We start from the raw sequence: 21,232 nt of genomic DNA on the forward strand, positions 1-21,232 counted from the left end.
CGATTTCTTTTTAATTTTTGAAAGCATTACAGCAGGCTATGGGTATGAGGTTAAGTTTCAGTACGGCCTATCATCCACTAACAGATAGATAAATGGAACAAACAATATAAATGCTAGAAGGTATACTGAGAGCATGTGTATTGGATTTCAAAGGAAACTGGAATGATTAACTACCATCAGTTGAATTTACATATAACAACAGCTACTATACCACTATACAAATGGTTCTATATGAAGCATTGTATAGCGGTAAGTATAGATCCCCACTATGCTGGATAGAATTAGGAGAAAGAAAAATTTATGGACCAAACATAGTGGAATAGACAACACATCAAATTAAGATAATTAGACAAAGGCTACTGATACCCCAAAGTAAGCACAAAAGTTATGCTGATGTCCGGCAAAAGTCTATGGAATTTGAGGTTGGAGATCATGTATTCTTAAAGGTATCTCTAACAATAGGAGTAGGAAGGCCATTGAAAACAAGGAAGCTGACACGTAAGTTCATTGGGCCCTTCTGGATTCTCTCAACGATAGGACCCATAGCTTATAAATTGGCCCTACACCCTAATCTCAACCAGATATATGACGTCTTCCATGTCTTTCAACTGAAAAAATACCAGTCAGATCCCTGTCACATTTTAGAATATGAGGATATCGCACTGCAAGACAACTTAACGTTTGAAGTAAAACCGTTAAAGATCATAGATCGACAGATCAAGCAGCTGCGAAATAAGACCATCCTAGTAGTCAAGGTGATCTGGAAAGACCTAACACAAGAAGAAGCAATATGGGAGAAGCAAGACGATATGAAGAACAGTTATCCGAAACTCTTCAAATAAGTTATATTTTAAATTTCGAGGATAAAATTTATTTAAGAGGCGAAGGAAATGTCACATCCCATAAAATTTAATCCAGATAATAGGTATTAAAAATTAAGTTAAGGGCCAATAGGGAAAGTAGACTGGCTAGCAGAGCCAGACATGGCATAAAATCCAGATAGGATCTGGACTGATATTTTTGAAATTACCCGTCCAAGAAGGGCAAAATGGGAAATTTCAAGAAAAATTCCAAAAAATTTCTAAAATTTGGAAAAATAATGAATTAGAGTTTTGAAACCTTATTTGAGGCCTTGGAAATAAAAATAGCATGAAAATAACTTGTACAGGATTTCCTGAAAATAGGAAAAATAGTAAAAATTTAGCAAAAATAATTATTTTAAATATGTAGAGGTCTCAACAATTTTGGAAAAAATATAAAATAATTATTTAAGTATTTATTTGAGTTAATAAAATTATTTCCAAGCCCTAAAAGTACAGGAATTAATTTTGGAATATTTCTTATTGAAATCTTATCGGTAAAACTCGATTTTAGAGAAAATTCAAAATAAATAGTTAGATATTGAGATAAATTTCTAAATTTTTCAAGGGGCTTCACTATATTAAAAGGAAGTTTTTGATGAAGAGAAATAAATTTTTTAAGTCCCAGGACTATTTTTGAAAATAGTAATTAAAATAGTGAGTTTTGGTTAGAAATTGATATTTGTAATTTTGCTACACTTCTTCCTCCTTTCTAATCAGTTTTAGGCTTCATATTAGGCTAAAAGAACCTAGAAATTTCATGTAGCCCTCACCTCCTCTTGCCAAAGAGATTGTCACATCTCAATTTTTAGGCCTAGATGCCCTAGAAATAGCCTAAAGAAGGCAGGCTACTAAGCCCCCTTTTGAATAGAAGTCCCAAAGATGAAAAAGGAAGTCAAAGCAGTTTCAAGGACTAAACTGCAAAGTGAAAGTGTTCGGGGGTTGAGGTGTAATCAAAGTTAAAGGCTTTAGTAAAGTCTCAAAGGCCCAGAAAGAGAAAAGAAACCAGAAATAGGCCAAGGGGTAGGTTAGAAACCTCAAAGAGATGATTGCATGAAGTTAAGTCCAAGCAGGAACTAAACTGTAATTCAAAAAGTTACGGTCAACAGGGGTAAAAATAGAAGAGTATACAGAGGATTCTAAGAAAATCTCAAAAAATGGAAAATAATTTTCTAAGACTCGTTTGTGAAGAGAAATGATGAAAATACCCTTAAGGCAGCTTAAATGGAATTTATGAGGTTATGGTCAGTAAAAAGTATACCGTTTAAGGTAATTATTTAAAATAGCAAGTGACCTAAAAAATGTATACAAAAATGTAATTAAATGGTTGAAAGGTTGTATTAATTATAAAATTAGTCCCGTAACTGAAAGGCCAGTGGAATGGCCTTAATAAAATATAAAGCTAATTATGCCGTTAAAAGGATATTTTAGTAAATGATTTTAATGCAAGGCTTAAATGAAGTGTTATGGCCTGAGAAAATTCATAGATATTATCTAGAATAAAAGAGAATTTACAGAGTAGATAGAAGAATTTTCTGAGCTCCAGAAAGCTGTCAAGAAAGCCGGAGAAACGTGGGCCAAGTAAATTAGGAGGAAACTTAAGGATTAGGTGTTGATCCAATGGCTAGGATTCAATCTCCCTTTTCCTCCACCAAATTTGTGACACTTGGCATCTTTTAGAAGAATGATACAAGGATGATGCAAGAAGATGATGTAATGATGATACAAAAGTGCACTTGAAGTTCCAAAATTGCTCTTACTCTTTCTATTAGCCACTAAGGGCATTTTAGTCTATTCAAGCCAAAGTATAAATAGAGCCTCTCGTCCCCCTCCATTTCGGCCAACATGAGAATACAAGGGGAAACTCTTGCAATTTTATTTCTTGAAGCATAATCAAGAGGAGGACACCTATCTTTGATCAACCAAGCTTTGATATAAGGTTAGTAGGTTGTTTTATGTTGTTTCTTGCTTTGTATTCTTGAGTTTAATGGTTGAAAAATATGGAATCCCCTAAGGGGAGGTGCTAGCTGAAATTAGTAAGAGTTAGGGGAGGATGATTTTGATGTTAAACTTAGTTAGAACACATTGATTAGAGATTGTTTCAAGTGTATCTGTGTTGAAATTGGAAGAATTATATGATATGGTTGTTGGATATAGTGTTTGGTCAATATTAGATTTGTACCCTAGGATATGATTTTTATAATTCTAAAGCTTTCAATGGTTTTAAAATAGAAAATGGTGTAGGGTAAACCTGAGGAACAAGCATTGGAAGCATTGGAATTAAAGTTGGGATTTTTGGATTTCAAAGCCCCCTATTCGGCCAACACTGTTTCTTAGGGAAGGAGTTTTATTTTTCATAAATCCAAGCTCATATTTGGATTCCTTAGGCAAAATTGTGTAGGATTGGCTTAAGCAAACAATTTTTATAAAGCTAGAATATCAATCCAAAATTTAGAGAAAAGGCTAAGTTCAGGAGAGTTAGTCTTGAGCTTTATGTAATCTCTTAGTCCCAATAGATTGTATGATCAATGTGATTATGTTTAGGACCTTGAAACTTCTAAGAGGATATTTGATGATGTTGATCGAATGGCCAGATGGTTTGGAAGTCAAGGAAATTAAAGGAAAAGCAAGAGGAAAGCTTGAGGTGCGATGTAGTGAACTTAGCTATTGTCATTACTTGATGTTGTATGCTTGTGTTTTACTGTGTACATGTTATTTGAATATTATTGTGACATATTTTAGCTACTACAATTACCATTCATGATGAGTAGATTATCTTCCCATGGCCATGCATCAAGAAGTTAGCTTTGAGCATGCTAATGTGTTACTAATTAACAAGAGAATAAACAAGTTGCGTGTAGTGCATTAGCATCCATCTAGCATGATTAATATGGTATCATTTGCAACTGATATTCCCCTAAATCTCATCCCCTCTCTAACCAACCATTTAGTTCAATCAATGATGGGCAATAATGGCATGAGAAGCAAGGAGAAGAAAGTGGAGAATTATTGATGTTAATAATTGAGATTATGTTCAATGTATAATTCTCCTATGTTGTAAATTATGCTTATGAATGCCATCAATGTAATGTATGTGCTTAGAATGTTTATGGCATGAATGAAAGTGTATGAGCATGAATGAAAATATCAAACCCAAGTTATGCATGCCAAAAAAATAAAAAGAATTAAAGCAAAAGTTAGTTAAGAGATAAAACGTAAGTTCAAGAGTAGTTAGTTTTAAGCTCCAGTTTGACCAATGAAATGAATGAGTTAAGTCACAAAATTTGGCAAACTTAAAGTACACATCTAAAGCTTTAGAATGAGAGGTAGATCACCTCAATTGGATATGTACATGTATAGATATGAATTTTCAAAGTGAGGCACAAAATCTAGAAGTTCCAGATTTTACCAATTGAACAGTAATTTTTATTGATTAAACTGTACGAATTGGGCAAAGATAAGTCCAATTGGATATTTTTCCTTAAAGAGCGTTGAAAGATCTTTCCATGAAATTTTAGAATACCTCCATACAATTTTTCAAGAATTAGTTATGATTTCTCAAAGTTAGACCTGTAATCTGAAAAAATGCACATGAACAGTAATTTCCATAAATCAGCATCCACTTACGTTTTTATAAGCTTAAGGCCATCTAAAGTGGTCTGAAATGGCTCTAAATGTATTCTAGATATGATATAAGTAAGGTGTGACATTTTTGGTGTCAGAGTAGAGGTTCTAGCATAGGAAAAAGAGAACTATATGTAAGGATTTAGAAAAGTCCAGTTCAGGTTAGAGCTAGTAATGGAATACTAGCTACAGTCCAACTAAGGTTATAGATTAGAGGTGAATGCTCTAGGGAAAATAAGTATTGAAGATCACTAAAAAGGTGATGTTTGAGTCCTCAATTAGAAAGGAACAAATAAATGATGATAAGAAATCATAAGCTAAGGAAGGTCGCTACTGTTTAAAGATAAAGAGACTTCCCCTCTAGAGAAAGAAAGGATAATGGTTTATAAGTCAAATAAAGGTATGAGTCTGAACCCTAGCAGAAAGGGTCAAGTGGCAGCCTAAGTTAGATACGATTAGTGTAGCCTTGATATGAGGCTAAGACAGCACGATTAAAGTAGCTATCTCTAATTCCTAAAAGGATATAAAAAGCTAGAAAGAGTTAAAGATAGCTTTTCGCCTGCCAGTGGTCCCTAAGGATAGAAGAGACGAAAAATACTAATAGCCTAGAGACATGAGCCAAACTCTTCCTCAATTAGCTGAAAGGAAGTAGCTGACTCGTTTGGGGATCACAATAAGATTAGGGGCGTGGAAGTCCTTTAGGCAACAGACAATGTTGTGATGAACGAAGCTAAATAAGACTAGTAACGGTTAAGGGAAAGTATGTTTTGTCATGATGAAACAAGGGCATTGGTGGCAATAAACAAATACAAAAATAATTACTAGAGGAAGTGGTGAGTTTCATCACGGCGAACAAGAATTCTGGTCGTGACGAATAGAGACAGTGACTCTCAGATGCTGAGGTGGTATCTCAGTAAGACTTACTGGCTTATGAGGTCACCGAGAGTAAGATTGATAGAGATTAGAGAGACTGGTAGCCACTATTTAAGAGTTATCATATTCCCCCTCAAGAGAAAGAATAATGATAAGGAGTTGAACAAGATAGTTAGGGGTTGAATCTGTACACCGCTAAGAAGGTATAGTGCCATCTCAGCTGGACAAACTCTTACAGTCTTGTTAGGGCTTAGGGCACCATAATAGAATAGCTATCTCAAGTCCCTGAATAGATAAATAGGAACTTGAAGATAGTAAACTTAAAATGGATAGCCCTAGTGGAATTCTTGGGGATCAAGAAGAAGAGAAAAAGATGAGAATGAGACATATAGCTATGTGGGGAACTAGCATTATGAGGTTGGCATTTTCTCGATAATTTTAAGAGATACTCAGTCCCTTGGGGTTAGGTTGAGAGGCACCCTTCATAGGGGATATGATCTTGGCTACTAGTCTTCTCAGAGAAAGTGGGGAACTAGTCCTCTGAGACAAAATTGGCACTACCCTAGATGGAGCCAAATACCCTATTTGAGCAGGAAAAGGGAGTAGCCGAGGCAAGGCAAGCAGAGTTGACTTCACCCCAATGGAAGCACGACTAGCCAAGAATAGAGCTAGGGTTGAATGTCCTTGAGCTTAACAAAGAAGGGCAAGTAGAAAGAAGAGAACCTCATAAATCCTCTCCCTATGACTTCCAGAATCAGCTGCGAACAGGATGAGAGGCTACTTTTTTAGGGATGAGATGTCTGGTTGACACGCTACAGACATAGCAACTAGTAAGAGCTTGCACTCCTTGCATTAGAATGCCAAGCATTATACATATTAGAGTATGCTCATACTGAAAGTGAAGTAAAAGAAAGAGAAGTTGCATAAGTCCTCTTTTGTACCATTCTAAAGTAACTAAGAATAATAAAAGCAGCTAGAGGAGTAAGAGAACTCCTAAGACAAATTGGCTCAGGCACCTAAAGAGGCAGATAAGTTGTAACAACGAAACTACTACACTTATAAATTAATCAATATTGAAAAGTTAACCATGATAGAAAAGAAACGTTGTGAAAATATTTAGATATACTATCATGGTTATATAAACATCCTAAATCATAAGAGATTAACCATGATAGAAAAAGAGTTAAACCAATCCATAAATACGTCTATCATGGTTAAAAGAACTTTTCTAAATTAACTGCGTGCAAAAAGATATTCATAATGGATAGGGCTTTGGGTATTATGAATCTAGAATATCATTTTCAACCATAAGCCCATAACACGATTTTACTAAATAGTACCTTTCATAACTTTCAACAAAATCAAAAGTCATTTGATGTCAAAGATCATTGTGGATTCACCACTCATATCAAACAAAAGAAATCACATGCAAATGCCTAAAGGCCTCCGGCCTTCTACCAGCATACACTCCAGTAACAGTTCTCAAAAGTACACTGTCAAAATAATCAATCTCAAACATATAAGAGTATGTGGAATAAGCCCTATCATGGCAATATACATCTATCCAACACAATCAAAAGAGTGGAAGCGCTACAATTTTGCAATAGCAGCTCAAGCTTCCGGAGCCTTCCCTAACTGACCCGAACGGGAACTATCACCTGGAAAAGTGTTAAATCAACGGGGTGAGACAAAAGTCTCAGTAACCAACAATCCTACTTATCAAGCATACAAGTAAGTGCTCGTGACGTGTCAAGCGAGACAATTGCAAATTCATAGTATTCCAACAAATTTCATATTGTCAAAGCATATAAAAAGTACAATCAATATTATTTTCACCTCCCTTATATCTACCCACCTTATATCCTCTGACTAAACCCATGGGCTAAATCCTCATCCATGTGACTGGTAATTAGAGAAGCTCACCGATCAAGTGATATGGACCGGCCAAAATCCACAGAGCACAAGACCGGACCATGGGTTCCCCCTCTAGTCTACTAGTAGGGTGTCAATGCCCTATAATGAATAATTGGGCCAAAGGACCAATCAGTGTACACCTGATGGCCCTACCACCTTATATCCTCAAATGTACATAATTCACCCCCTTATATCCTCTTTGTTATAGTACCCATCATCAACATCCGCCACCCCTCATATATCAACACTCAAAATATTGCATTCATAAACAATCATCACATGTAAAAATCAATTGGGATTTTCCATTTTTCAATTAACTCATAATACTTGAGATCATCATAATAGTAAACATATATCTTTTGCAACAAAAGTCTCACAAGACAATTTCAATAACAACATACTTTCATAGCTCACATCATAATTCAATAATGTTTCATAAATTCCTTGTAATTCAAAAATTAATCATAAACAACCTACGAGCATGAATAATAAGTAGAAAGTGGTTACCTCTTGTCTAGAACAAGTATTACCACAAGGTTAACCCCGTGCTCATACCAATAGCCCAATAATTTAATCTACACAACCAATACATTTACATATCAATACACAAGCTATTTAATTAATTACTTAAACTAAAACATATATATATAAGTTAAAGTTTCTAATTCTATGCTAAACCCAAACCTCTCCTAACCCATAATTAAGTCTTTTAGCACAAAATTTATATATCCTCACAATCCAAAATTTTCATTTAAACCTTTCAAAGTATTTACTTTAATACAGATTTTTCTCAAAATTTTAAATCTGAAATTATCATATTTAAAATTCAAAAATCCTATTTTAACTTTAAATCTCAAAAACCAACCATTAGAAATTCACTATACATCAAATGCATCTAAGTAAATAATTTAATCAACAGTTTCATGGTATAAATATCATATTTTTCATAAATAAATATCTGTTTAACTAAAATAATTCATTTAAAAATATTAGGTCAGTCAATAAATAAAACTAAACTGATAGAAATGATCTACTAAAATAGCTCTACAATACTATGCTTACCTATCATCAAAACTCAACACTTGCTTCAAACCCTAAACCCAAAAATTATCTCTAAACAGAATAAAACTACTATCATTAGATAGATTTAGATGAGTGGAAAAACTTTCATGAAGAGAGTTTAATGAAAAGAAGTCATTTGGCTTACCAAAATGATCTGCAAAGTTGAAACCCTACTGGAAAAATGAGAGAAGGCGCCGGAGAAGGTGAAAAAGAAAGACGTCGAAATGTTTCTCTCTCTGGCCCCCCAACGGTTAAAATAATATTTTGGCAAAAATTCCAGTTAAAGACCCCATATTAAAATGGGACAAAATTATAGTTTGGCACCCCGTTTTTTTTTTTCCTTTTTTTTTAATCCGTTTTATTATTATTGTTATTCAGTAATTTCCATATACATATTTTATAAATCTTATTTTCAATAATTCTCTTTTCTTAAATAAATAGAGAATAAAACTCATTTATCAAGCATTAAACTCCTTCTAAACTTAACTAAACACTAGGAATAATAATAAAAAAAATTGGGATGTTACATAAGTGGCCTGGGGAATTGAATGAGGCCCAAGAGAATGATAGTAGCTATTGGAATAGTCTTGGGAAATGATCAGCCAAGTTACCAACTAAGTGGAGGTGACTTATAAAATTAGTCTTGCTTCTAGAAGATTAACAGAATGGTAGGAATAAAATAGAAGGCTCAATGATGCCGATTAAGGGTATTTTAGTAAATGACTTTTTATGCGAGGCTTAAAGGAAGTGCTATGGCCTAAGAAAATTTATAGATCTTCTCTAAAGTTAAAAGAAATTTGTGGAGTAGATAGAAAAATTTTCTAAGCTCCAGAAGGCCATTAAGAAAGCCGAATAAATGTGAGCCAAGTAAATTAGAAGGAAACTTGGAGATTAAGTTTTGATCCAATGGTCAAGATTCATTCTTCCTGCATGATTGAGCCTTCTATTTTATTCCTACCATTTTGCTAATCTTCTGGAAGCAAGACTAATTTTATAAATTATCATAGCCTTTAAGCTTCTTAACCTTATTTTTACATACATTTTTTAGATCTCTTACTATCTCGAATAATTATCTCAAAAGGTGTACTTTTTACCAGCCATAATCTTATAAATTCTATTTAAGTTGCCTCAGGGGTATTTTTGTTATTTCTCTTAACCAAAGAGTCTTAGGATATTATTTCCCATTTTTTGGGATTTTTCTAGAATTTTTTATATACTTTCTATTTTTATCCCTATTTGCCGTAACTTTCTAAAATTACGATTTAGTCCTTACTTGGACTTAACCTCAAAACATCTCTTTGAGGCTTCTAACTTAATCTTTAGCCCATATTTAGCCTCTTTTCTCTTTCTAGGCCTGATATCTCTCTATATTTCATTGATTCTGGCATGATTTTCATGGTATTATATGTTTAATTTTGGATTTAATGGTGATGAAATACTACTAATTGCTTGGAAGGAGTGTTTTGTAATTTCATGAGAATTCAGGTCCAGAAATCAAAGAAATAAACTCTCAGTGACTTAGTATGTAAAAGTGGCAAGACTCTCTATGAGAAGCACTGTGGTGGATTTAAAGAAGCGCCACAGCGGATTTGGTTCAACAGGCAGATCAGAGTCACTAATCTAAACGATGTAGTTTTGGATGTGCGCCACGGCGGATGATCATAGGCGCCGCAGCGGATGACGAAAATCAGCAATTTGAACCAAAAGAAGCATGACAGAATCTGGGAGGGAATGGAATTGGATCTTAGAGCTCCATTTTGGCTAGCACGCGGATCCTGAACTGATTTTTAGTTGGGAGGCGTTAATTACAAGGGAGAAAAGCATTTAAGGGAGGATTGAGTTTTCAGATTTAGTTTTTAAGTTTTTGTCTTCATCTTCATCTTCATCTCTCTGTATTTTTCAGTCTTTCTGGAATCCTCTATCTAGATCCTCCATTTCCCAGCCATCACCGTTGCTGCGATGAAGTTCCTATCCTCCAGCTTAAGTCTTTCATCCTCCATGTCTAGCTAACATTCGAGGATTTCTAGGAGTTATAATGGAGCCTGATCTATGGTTAAACAGGGAAGAGTTTAAAGTTTATAGGTGTTTAATTTCAGTAACATTTTGATTGTGTTGTCAATCTTTTTTTCTGGATTCAGACTCCTCTCTATCCATTTCTGTGAGTGGAGATTTGGTTAATTGTATTCAGAAGTTATGTTCTTGATTTAGAGTAATGATGTATGATTATTTAGATAGGTCTAGTTATGGATTTATATATTGTGATTGAATTCTTGAGAAGTATTAGTTAATATTTCTTTGGAAGTGGCTGGATCTCCATTTAATCAATCTCGCCTTATAAGAAATTAATTCAATTAGAGCTTTTAAATTCTGATTGATGCAAGAAAGGCAATGAAGGCAAAGTTATACCTCCTAAGAATCGTTCATCTCATTGATTTCCAGTCTCAAAACATTCTCTTTTCTAAATTCTGATTTTAGCAGCATTTGATTACAGTCTTAAAAATGATATCATCTCAGTTGCCAATGCATTCACCTAATTTCTTTACTAAATTGTGACTTAATCACTTAATAACACTATTGGACTCTTGAGTTCCTTGAGATCGACCTCTGATTGGAAGCTACTTTGCTACATTCTTAGAGTATTACATTTGGTTTTAAATGACATAAGATGAAATTTTTGGCGTCGTTGCTGGGGAACTCTGTCTCCCTGGTGTTTGTAGTGTTTTAGTGCACTTAGGATAGAATTAGGTTGTGTGTTTCTGATTTTTCTTTAGTTACTGCATAATTAGAAGGTTTTGGATTTGGATTCTTGACTTTTTGGCTAATCATACTTGTTTTTCATTGTGTAACTTACTCATTGCTTTAATTTGTAGCCATTCTTACTCTAAGGTTTGCCCCGGTTGCTCTATAATCATTGCTCTTGAGTGTTTTCAGGTTTGAGGGGTAGCTGATACAATTCAGAGCTGATTTTTCATCATTCTGCCATAGATGCCGTAGCGCCTCAGTGTATCCGCCGCAACACCTCTTCTCTCTTACTCTCGGTGTAAAGCACCGTAGTGCTTTGAGGAATATGCCACAACACCCTTTCTCCCTCAGCTCTCAGTAACTTTCAGTCACAGAGGCCACAGTGCCTTAAGTCGAAGGCCACAGCACCTAGACCTGGTTCTTAGTTTTGATGTTTTAGTTCAATTCTCTTAGTTGGTTTTGGTGCATGATCAGGGAGAAAACATTTTATCTATTGGATAAGGAGATAAATAAAACACCTAGACTTTTGAAAAAGAATAAAAATTTTGACACAATCACAAGCATATACCCTCACTCACCTTCTTCATTTAGTGTTAGTGAGTCAATTGAACCTATACCTGATTCTGAATCTGATTTGGGTCAATTCTGTGACAATCATTTTGTAATGGAAGGACAAGAGAATCAAGATTCTAATAAAGGGCAGAGTACTGGCCAAAATAGGGTTAATACTAACCTAAATGATACTGGCCATAGACTTCCACAAAAACCCCCAATAGCCAGCATCAAGATGAGTAAGAAGCTGAGAACGTGCAGTACCATGTTCCTAGGAACCCTGATGATGATAATAGGAGTATTAGGGAATTGAATAACTCAACTATTAATTGTGCACATAGAGGGTTTCATGCTCATGATCTTGGTTTTGAGATAAAAGGTGATTTGATTGTACCTTACCCAAATTTTATGGACTTGCAAGTAATGATCCATATCAGCATTTGGACTTGATGTATTCAGTTTGTGCAACTCTGAAGCCACTTGGAGCTTCTTTGAAAGATGTATTGAGAAGTGTTTTCCACTTTACACTTGAGGGAAATGCTAGACAATGGTTAACCACCCTTCCTTAATGTCACACCATACTTATATAGTACCTTAGCATTCATTTAGAACCATTCCAGACCACTTTGGATGGTCTTAAGCTTAAAAATTTCAATTTGGACGTTAATTTTCGGAAAATTACTGTTCACTGTCCAGTTTTTAGATTACAGGTCCAACTTTGAAAAATCATAACTAATTCTAGAAGAATCTTATGGAGGTGTTCCAAAATTCTACGGAAACCTCTTTCAATGCTCTTTAAGGAAAAATATTCAACTAAACTCATCCTCACTGAAAATGTACAGTTTATTGGATTAAAATTACTATTTATTTGGTAAAATCTGGACTTTCCAGATTCTGTGCCTTAACTTTGAAAATTCATATCTCATTGTATACACATCAAAATGAGATGATTTACCACTCATTTTAAAGCTTGGGATGTGTATTATAAGTATACCAAATTTCATAGCTTAACTCATTCATATGATAGGTCAAACTGAAGCTTGAAAGTAACTGCTCCATGACCTACGTTTTATCCCTTAATATCTCTTTACTTTAATTCTTTTTATTTCTTTGGCATACCTAACATGGGCTTACTTTTTCCCATTCATGCTCATATACTTTCATTCATGCCATAAACATTCTAAACACATACATTGAATTGAGGGCATTCATAAAATAACTTACAACATAGGAGAATTATACATTGAATAATAATATCAATCATTAGCATTAATAATTCTCAACTTCTTCTCCTTGCTTCTCATGCCCTTAGTGCCCATCATTGATTGACCTAAATGGTTGGTTAGGGAGGGTGTGAGATTCGGGAGAATCTCAGCAGCAAACAATACCACATACATGCACAAGATGAATGCTAGTGTATGGTATGTAGTTTTTCATAAACTTAAGTTAACTAGTGACATGCCATCATGCTTTATGCTTGGTATAAAAATGCATGGCCTTGAAAACATATTAAAAACATCATTTCCAGCAACAATCATCATGTCATAACATCATTCAAACAACAAATACAAACCAACACATGAGCATACCATGTCAAGCACATAAAGGGTAAGTTCACTACCTTGCACCTCCGGCCTTCCTCTTACTTTTCCTTTGGCTCCCTTGACTTTCCAACCATGTTAGCTTTCGGTCAATTTCATCAAATGTCCTCTTGGATGTTTCAAAGGTCCTAAACATAGTCACATTGATCATACACTCTATTAGGACCACTTGATTATATAAAGTTCAAGACTAGCTCTCTTGAACCTCAACCCCTTGCTCTTGCTCTTAGGGTTTTCTTTCTAGCTTTTCTAATATAAATCTCATCATTTCCCATCCTTAAGATCCATTTCCTATCAATTAGGACCACTTTAGATGGCTTTAGATTCAAGAACAACAAATCTGGAAATTTTGGTTCGCGGGTATTGTTCACGCAGAATCTCCAGAATTTTTGCTAAACTTTGAAAATTCATAATTAAATCTATAAAAATCGACACTTAGTGGTTCCAAGTCTCACTGAAACCTCCTTGAGTTACTTTTAAAGGAAAAATAGTTTCAGGAACCAATTCTACATTGAACAACACCAGAATCGTATGGAACTCGACACTCTTCCAAAAGTTCCACACTGTTTCCAGATTTCAAACCCTAACTTTGAAAAATCACCATAAATCGTACACATATCCAAATAGAGTGTTCTACCCATGGATTTAAAGCTCACATAGTGTACTTTAAGCATTCTAAAATTTCAGAATCAGATATGAACAGTAACTAATTCGAAATCAGCATCAAATCAGCACGTAATTCTTTCCAACTTCCATATAGATCCACTTAAAACAACCTAATCAATGTGTTCTAACTAGATCTAACATCAAAACTTCCTCCCCTATATATATATGTTTCAGCCAGCATCAAAAGAGAAGGGAAACTATGATTTCCAACCATACAACTTAAGCAAACAGGTGGAGAACAACTTAAGAACAAAAACTAACCTTGAATCCTTGATTGGTTGATCAAAGTTGATAGCTTTTCCTTGGTTCTCCTTCAAAACCCTATCTTTTCCCTCTTCCTCTCACTTGGCTGAAACACCATCAGCAATTAGGGGGAGAAGAAGCTCATAATGTGTACAAAATATCCCACCAACCATCATTAATGTTATGCCAAGTGTCATTAGCCTACTTAATCTTAATCCTCTCTCTTAATTAACTTAAATCATAATGTAATTAAATTCCAAAGTCAAGATCCTCTCCATTGGTAGCTTGACACTTGGAAAGCTTTAATTACCATCCATTAAAGGCTTGACAAGTGGCAACTTGTGGGCCATGTAAAGTGCAAGACTCTGATTAACACTTTATCGGTTACCTTTTACTCGGGTTTAACTTCTTTTCTATAATCACAGTGCTCTGGCCTCTGTAATTTTTCTGTCAGATCCATAAATTCTCTTTAATTCTAGAGAGTATCTATGAATTTCTTAGGCCATAACACTTCCTTTAAGCCTTGCATAAAATTCATTTACGAAAATACCCTTTTATCGGCAAAACCGGCTCTTTAATTTATTAAAGCCACTCCACTGGCCTTTTGGTTGCGGGACTAATTTTATAAATTAGTACAACCTTCTAACCATTTAATCTCATTTTTATGTACATTTTTGAGGTCTCTTGCTATTTTAAATAAACTCCTCAAACAATGTACTTTTTACTGGCTATAACCTCATAAATTCCATTTAAGCTGCATCAGGGGTATTTTCATCTTTCTCTTCACAGAAGAGCCTTAGAATATTATTTTCCATTTTTTGGGATTTTTTTTAGAATTTTCTGTATACTCTTCCATTTTTATCCCTGTTGGTCATAACTTTCGGAATTTACAGTTTAGTCCCTGGTTGGACTTAACTTCATATAATCCTCTCTTTGAGGCTTCTAACTCAACCTTTGGCCTATATCTAGTCTCTTTCTCTCTCAGGCCTTCAAGACTTTACTGGAGTGTTTGACCTTGATTATACTAAAGCCCCTGAAAAACTTTTACTTTGCAGTTTAGTCCCTGAAACTTCTTTGACTTCCTTTCTCATCTTTAGGACTTCTGCTCAAAAAGGGTCTGGTAGCCTATCCTATTCAGGCTACTTTTGATGCTTCTAGGCCCAAAAGTCTGGATGTTACACTTAACATTACTCAACTCTAACATGGGAGCAACTCAAGAAAGCCTTCTTGGACAAAATTTTCCCAGCTTCAAGAACTTCAAGCCCTAGGAAGGAAATCTATAGAGTATCTCAGCAAGACCAAGAGTCTCTCTATGACTATTGGACTAGGTTTTTAGCTTTGTTGGGCAAGTGCCTGAACCACCAATGTTCAAAATCAAACCTAGCACAATACTTTTATGAAGGATTATTAGTGTCTTATAAGGAGACTATTGATGCTGCTGCACATGGGTCAATCCTAGAGCTCACTCCTAATAATGCCTGGAGTCTATTAGAGAGGATGGCCAACAACAATCAACAGTACTACACAAGAGAATCTCAAAGAGGGCAAGTATCTTCTGTAAACCCTTTACAAGATAGTTTGCTGGAGAGATTATTGTATATCACTGAAAAGATGGATAAAAGAGTGGAAAATTTAGAAAAGCAAAGAACTGTGAAGAATTATAGTGCTGTCAACTACTCACAAGCATTAGTTGGACCATCATGTGAACATTGTGCCTCAACCATGCATATGAGTGATGATTGCCCAAGTCACTATAAAGAATTTCTGCTATGTACCAGGGCAGACAAGGACAATACTCAGAGAGGAACCATATTCCTCAACTTATAACGAGGGTTGGAGTGATCACCCCAATTAAGGTGGAAAGACTAATGATGATAGGCAATTAAGTCTTGATTAAGAATTGGAACAAGTTCTAGAAAGTGGAAAATATAAGTGGATGCAACTCACTATGAATGAAAATTAGGCTCAAAGAATCTTCCAACAAGGCTAAATCTCTTATAGGAGAAGTTCTCATCCCGGATGAGAAACATACATTTCTTCCATGTGCTCACTTCTCCTTTATTGATCTTCCTTAGTAGTGGTGGTGCGGAGTCCTGCAAGCAAGTAGAACCAACAGCAGTACCACATCCAGAAATAGAAACATGAAGAGGATAAAAATGAAATAAAGAGAGCTTAGAAGTTAATCTCTCCAAGTAACTATCACAACCAAGGAAATCAATAGTACTCCCATTAGTAGGAGTCAAATTTATTTAAATTGTTAAAATACCCAAGCTCATGCGAAGTGGAAGCTGAAGAATCCAACTGATAGTTGTTGGAGTACAGTACATCACTATCACATTCACAAGAGGTAGTGTTTGAAGGGGAAGAAAAGAAAGAACAAAACGATTTATGCAAACTACTATTTACAATGCAAGATAAATCAGGAGGTAAATCACAAGATAAAACTTGTTGGAAAGACTTATTGATATTCATGATTTTATCAATTGAAACTTTAAAGCCTTTCTCAACATTATTAGAAGCTAAACAAATTTTTCATTAATGAGTTCATTAATGAAAGCTTTGGACTCATTGAGTTAATGAGGTTCTTTTTAAGAAAACCTAATGGATTTTGAAACTCCCAGTATTTTAAGTGAATCATGATTGCCAACAAAACCATTTTGCCTTTGTCCAGGAGTATAAAGGTTTAAGTGTGGGGGATTTGATTGAACCCAATTATTCTATGTTATTTCATATCATTTTAAGGGTTTTATCATAGGTTTTGGCTCCTTTTAATGATAATTGTGCTTAATTTAGATTAAGAGTCCTTACTTTGAGTTAGTGTCTTTTTGAGGGTAAAATTGTCATAATTAGTTATTAATTGTATTCAATTGATTTCTAGGACAATTGATGCTTCAAATTGTTGCTTTTCATTGTAGGACACTTGAAAATTAGAGCCAAGATTGAAGACCAAAGCACTACACAACATGAGAGTTTGCCCCAGCGAACTATTCTAGAATAGCCACTGATGCACATTTTCAGACTGTCACGCGGGCGACCCGGGTTCGATCCCTGGCAACGGTGCCACTTGACGAGAGCCTATCGTTGTTCACCTTGGGGTTCTCAATCAAAAATAAATCCAAGCTATGCAGTATAGTGCAAACTCAGGTCGTTTCACTTTTGGGAGCCTTTATTAATTACCTAAGCTAGACTAAATGCCATGTAATGCAATGAAATGGGGTTTTAGGTTTTTAAGATTTAAATAAATGGAGTCTAAACTAAATGCAATGAAAACAAACCTAAGATACTATATTTTTGGGTTTTAAGATAATAATGATGGAATGGAAATGAATGATAGGAAATCTCTTGAAAATGGTTTTGATGGCAATTATAGTTCACTTAAAATATTGGGAGTTTCACAAATCATTAGGTTTTCTTAACAACAACCTCAATAACTCATTGAGTCCAAAGCTTACATTAATGAACTCATTAATGAAAACTTTGTTAAGCTTCCCTAATGTGTAATTTTGGAATGATCATGAATTGGCTCAATGTAACACACAATCAACTCAGTATCAAAACATAACCATGCAAGATAGGAGAGAATCATGAGAGTTACAAGAAGCATATATGCAACTACATATATTTAAGCACAAAATTCAACATCAATCAATCCAAATTACAAATGTTAATCATTAACCAATGATTACAGTAACAAACCCAAGTTCTTATCTAACAATTTACAACCCCTAAACCTAGAAAGCCATAAATCATAGCTAAAAATTGAAAACTGAAACTAAACTCCCCTTTGAAGTCTAGAAACTCATGCCATACCACCATTCTTCAATAGTTGATAAACCCTAGCCCTCCATAGCTTCAAGAAAAACTCCAACCAAAGTGAATCTATCAACCATGGCAGCTGGGAGTGGAAGGAAATGAGATGAAATAAAGAAAAGGTGAAGGAAATGGATGAGGAAGAAGATGGAGGTGGAGAGGCAGAGGGATGGGAGAATAGAGGTGTTGGAGATGATATAATGCAGTGTTAGGTCGAAAATAGGGTTTCTAAGGGCTTGAGGGGTCAATCTGGGTCGGATCATATGAGTAGAGGGTCCATATTTGCGTTCTGGATCCGAATCTGACGTTCCTGATACGAAGAGGTTCGCTGTGGCGAACTCAAAAGTTTACCGTGGCAAACTATTCCAGAAAGGTATTCTAGTGAGATTTTGAGAGTTTACCCCAGTGAACCAAAAAGTTTGCCTCGGAGAACTATTCCAGAATAGCCACTGATGCACATTTTCAGACTTTTTGCTACAGCACAGCATTTTCTTGGAAACTCTCATGTTGTTGTAAGTGCTTTGGTCTTCAATCTTGGCTCTAATTTTCAAGTTTCGTATAATGAAAAGCAACAATTTGAAGCATCAATTGTCCTAGAAATCAATTGAATACAATTAATAACTAATTATGACAATTTTACCCTCAAAAAGACACTAACTCAAAGTAAGGACTCTTAATCTAAATTAAGCACAATTATCATTAAAAGGAGCCAAAACCTATGATAAAAACCCTTAAAATGATATGAAATAACATAGAATAATTGGGTTCAATCAAAGACTATTCTCAGTCTTCTGCTCCTCCTCTCTCTTCTTCGCTAGTATCCCCTCCTGCCTGGACATCTCCTTTTCCCATCTCAGCATCAGTAGTAGCAGAACTTGTACCAGCACCAGTACCGGATGATTGTCCTGGACCCTCAATAAAATAACTGGCAGCAGGAATGGTGTTCTCCCAGAAAGCCCTCTCATACTCGTTACCCCAGTGAACCAAAAAGTTTGCCCCGGAGAACTATTCCAGAATACCACTGATGCACATTCAGACTTTTTGCAGACAGCACAGCATTTGCTACAGCAACTCTCTGGTTGTCTTGGTCTCTCATGTTGTGTAATCTTTGGTCTTCAATCTTGGCTCTAATTTTCAAGTTTCGTATAATGAAAAGCAACAATTTGAAGCATCAATTGTCCTAGAAATCAATTGAATACAATTAATAACTAATTATGACAATTTTACCCTCAAAAAGACACTAACTCAAAGTAAGGACTCTTAATCTAAATTAAGCACAATTATCATTAAAAGGAGCCAAAACCTATGATAAAAACCCTTAAAATGATATGAAATAACATAGAATAATTGGGTTCAATCAAAGACTATTCTCAGTCTTCTGCTCCTCCTCTCTCTTCTTCGCCAGTATCCCCTCCTGCCTGGACATCTCCTTTTCCCATCTCAGCATCAGTAGTAGCAGAACTTGTACCAGCACCAGTACCGGATGATTGTCCTGGACCCTCAATAAAATAACTGGCGGCAGGAATGGTGTTCTCCCAGAAAGCCCTCTCATACTCGTGGGGGAAATTGACCTTAAGAGCCCTGACCATCTCCAACATTAGGGGATCCAGAAACCTCTGCCTTCTGAATTCATGAGACATGGAGATAGCTTTGTATGCATCAAACTTCTCACTTAGGTTGGTCACTTGGTGACTGAGTTTGGTAATCTGATCATTCAAGGAGGTGAGGTTGAGACTAGAGCCACCCTCAGTTGCCTCCTCTTCTTGACCTTCCCCAATCACCCTTTTTCCTCTCTTCCTTTCTCTGTCATAGCATTTGGTCGTGAGAGGGTCCAAGAGAGTGTCAGACTTGTGTGCCGGTATGTCATGTGCTGCACACAGATCGATGATCAAGTGCGGAAACACCATAAGGGTTGAGACGTTGTTGATACAGCGATCAATCTGGTCCAGGGCAATAATGGGGATGTCAACCGGCTGCATGGTCATCAGGAGATGAAGCAGAATTGCACCTGTGGGCCGATGGCATCACATTATAAACCATGAAGTTCAGCCAAATCCTGGCTTCATCATTTATGTGCTTGCGCTCAAAAACTTTTTGCCCACTCTCCTTTATGGTCCACCCAACGTCTCCTGTCCCAATGGTTTGGAAGACCTGTGCCCAGAGGACTTCAGTAAGTCTGATCTTCCATCATTGGTATTAACAGACAGGGATATCAGGCAAATTATAGAACTTCTCAACAACCTCCCGAGTTAAGAAACATTCACTACCTCGAAATGTGATCCCCCTGTGTCCGTCCATAGCAGCACAAGTGTAAAATTCTCTCACCAATGTCAAATTGGCCTTGTTCCTCTTCTTTATAAGTTCCTGAAGGCCCTTTTGTTGGGCAAGCTCATAGAAATGGTACTGCTGCGTTTGTGGAAAATATCGCTCTTGAACCACCCCCTCTGTGGGAAAATAACTCCATCGCTTCCTTTCTTGAAAGTCTGGTCTCTTCAAGAGGGCGAAGCTTCTTCTTTGAGCTTGAAGACTCAGGGTTCTTGGTGCGAGGCATCTGGGCACAGAGCAAAAAACCAACAAGCAACCAAAGTAAGCACACAAAATAAACAAACCTATAAAAAGAAACCAAAAACTACACTAAGCCCAGAAACCAAGCACTCCCCCATACTAGGCCTACATTTACCTATTGCTAGACTCCCTTAAGCAAAATAGTTGAAAATTTTGAACTGGGACATTTGCATTTTAAAACCCTTAGGGAAATCATGAGAAAACCCAAGTATTCATAATTGTCCATTGTCAAAACCTATTTCTTTAAAATCCTTAATATGTAAAGTTGAAAATCCATTGAGAAAAAGCAGTATAGAAACAGCAGGAGTGAGTCAGAGGTTCAAAACCTCCTCTATGAACTCAGGTCGTGACCTAAAGACAGTGAGGTCGCGACTTAAAGAGACGGAGGAACATTTTAAAATTTTAGAAAACATCGAGGTCGCGACCTAAAAACAGTGAGGTTGTGACTAAAATAAACAGAGGGACAATTTAGATTTCAGGAACCAGTGAGGTCGCGACCTGAACCCAGAAATTTCAGAAAACGCAGCACAAACCAGTTTGTTTAAAAGCCAAATCTTTTTCAGAAAATGCAATCCTAAGCAGTCCAAAAATCAGTTAAACAATATTTTTAACATCTAGCAACACTCCACTCAATCAAAATCAAGGCCCTAGCAAAACAACACTAACTACCCCTAAAACAAAACGCAGAAAACTAAACTAGGAAAGAACAGAAAAACTAAA

General features: G+C 35.8%; 1 long non-coding RNA gene across 1 annotated transcript; it reads right to left on the reverse strand.

Annotated features, from left to right (window-relative positions):
• Positions 1-6,993: 6,993 nt before the first annotated feature.
• Positions 6,994-8,534, reverse strand: LOC114761872 (uncharacterized). The gene is made up of 3 exons (XR_003742198.1): positions 8,479-8,534; positions 7,779-7,846; positions 6,994-7,015 (listed from the first exon to the last, which is right to left on the reverse strand). It is a non-coding gene; the product is annotated as an uncharacterized LOC114761872 (long non-coding RNA).
• Between the last annotated feature and the right edge of the window lie 12,698 nt (positions 8,535-21,232).

This window comes from Neltuma alba, unplaced genomic scaffold, assembly GCF_004799145.2.
Source record: "Neltuma alba isolate B1F8T4 unplaced genomic scaffold, ASM479914v2 tig00011145_pilon, whole genome shotgun sequence".
Lineage (NCBI taxonomy): Eukaryota > Viridiplantae > Streptophyta > Magnoliopsida > Fabales > Fabaceae > Neltuma > Neltuma alba.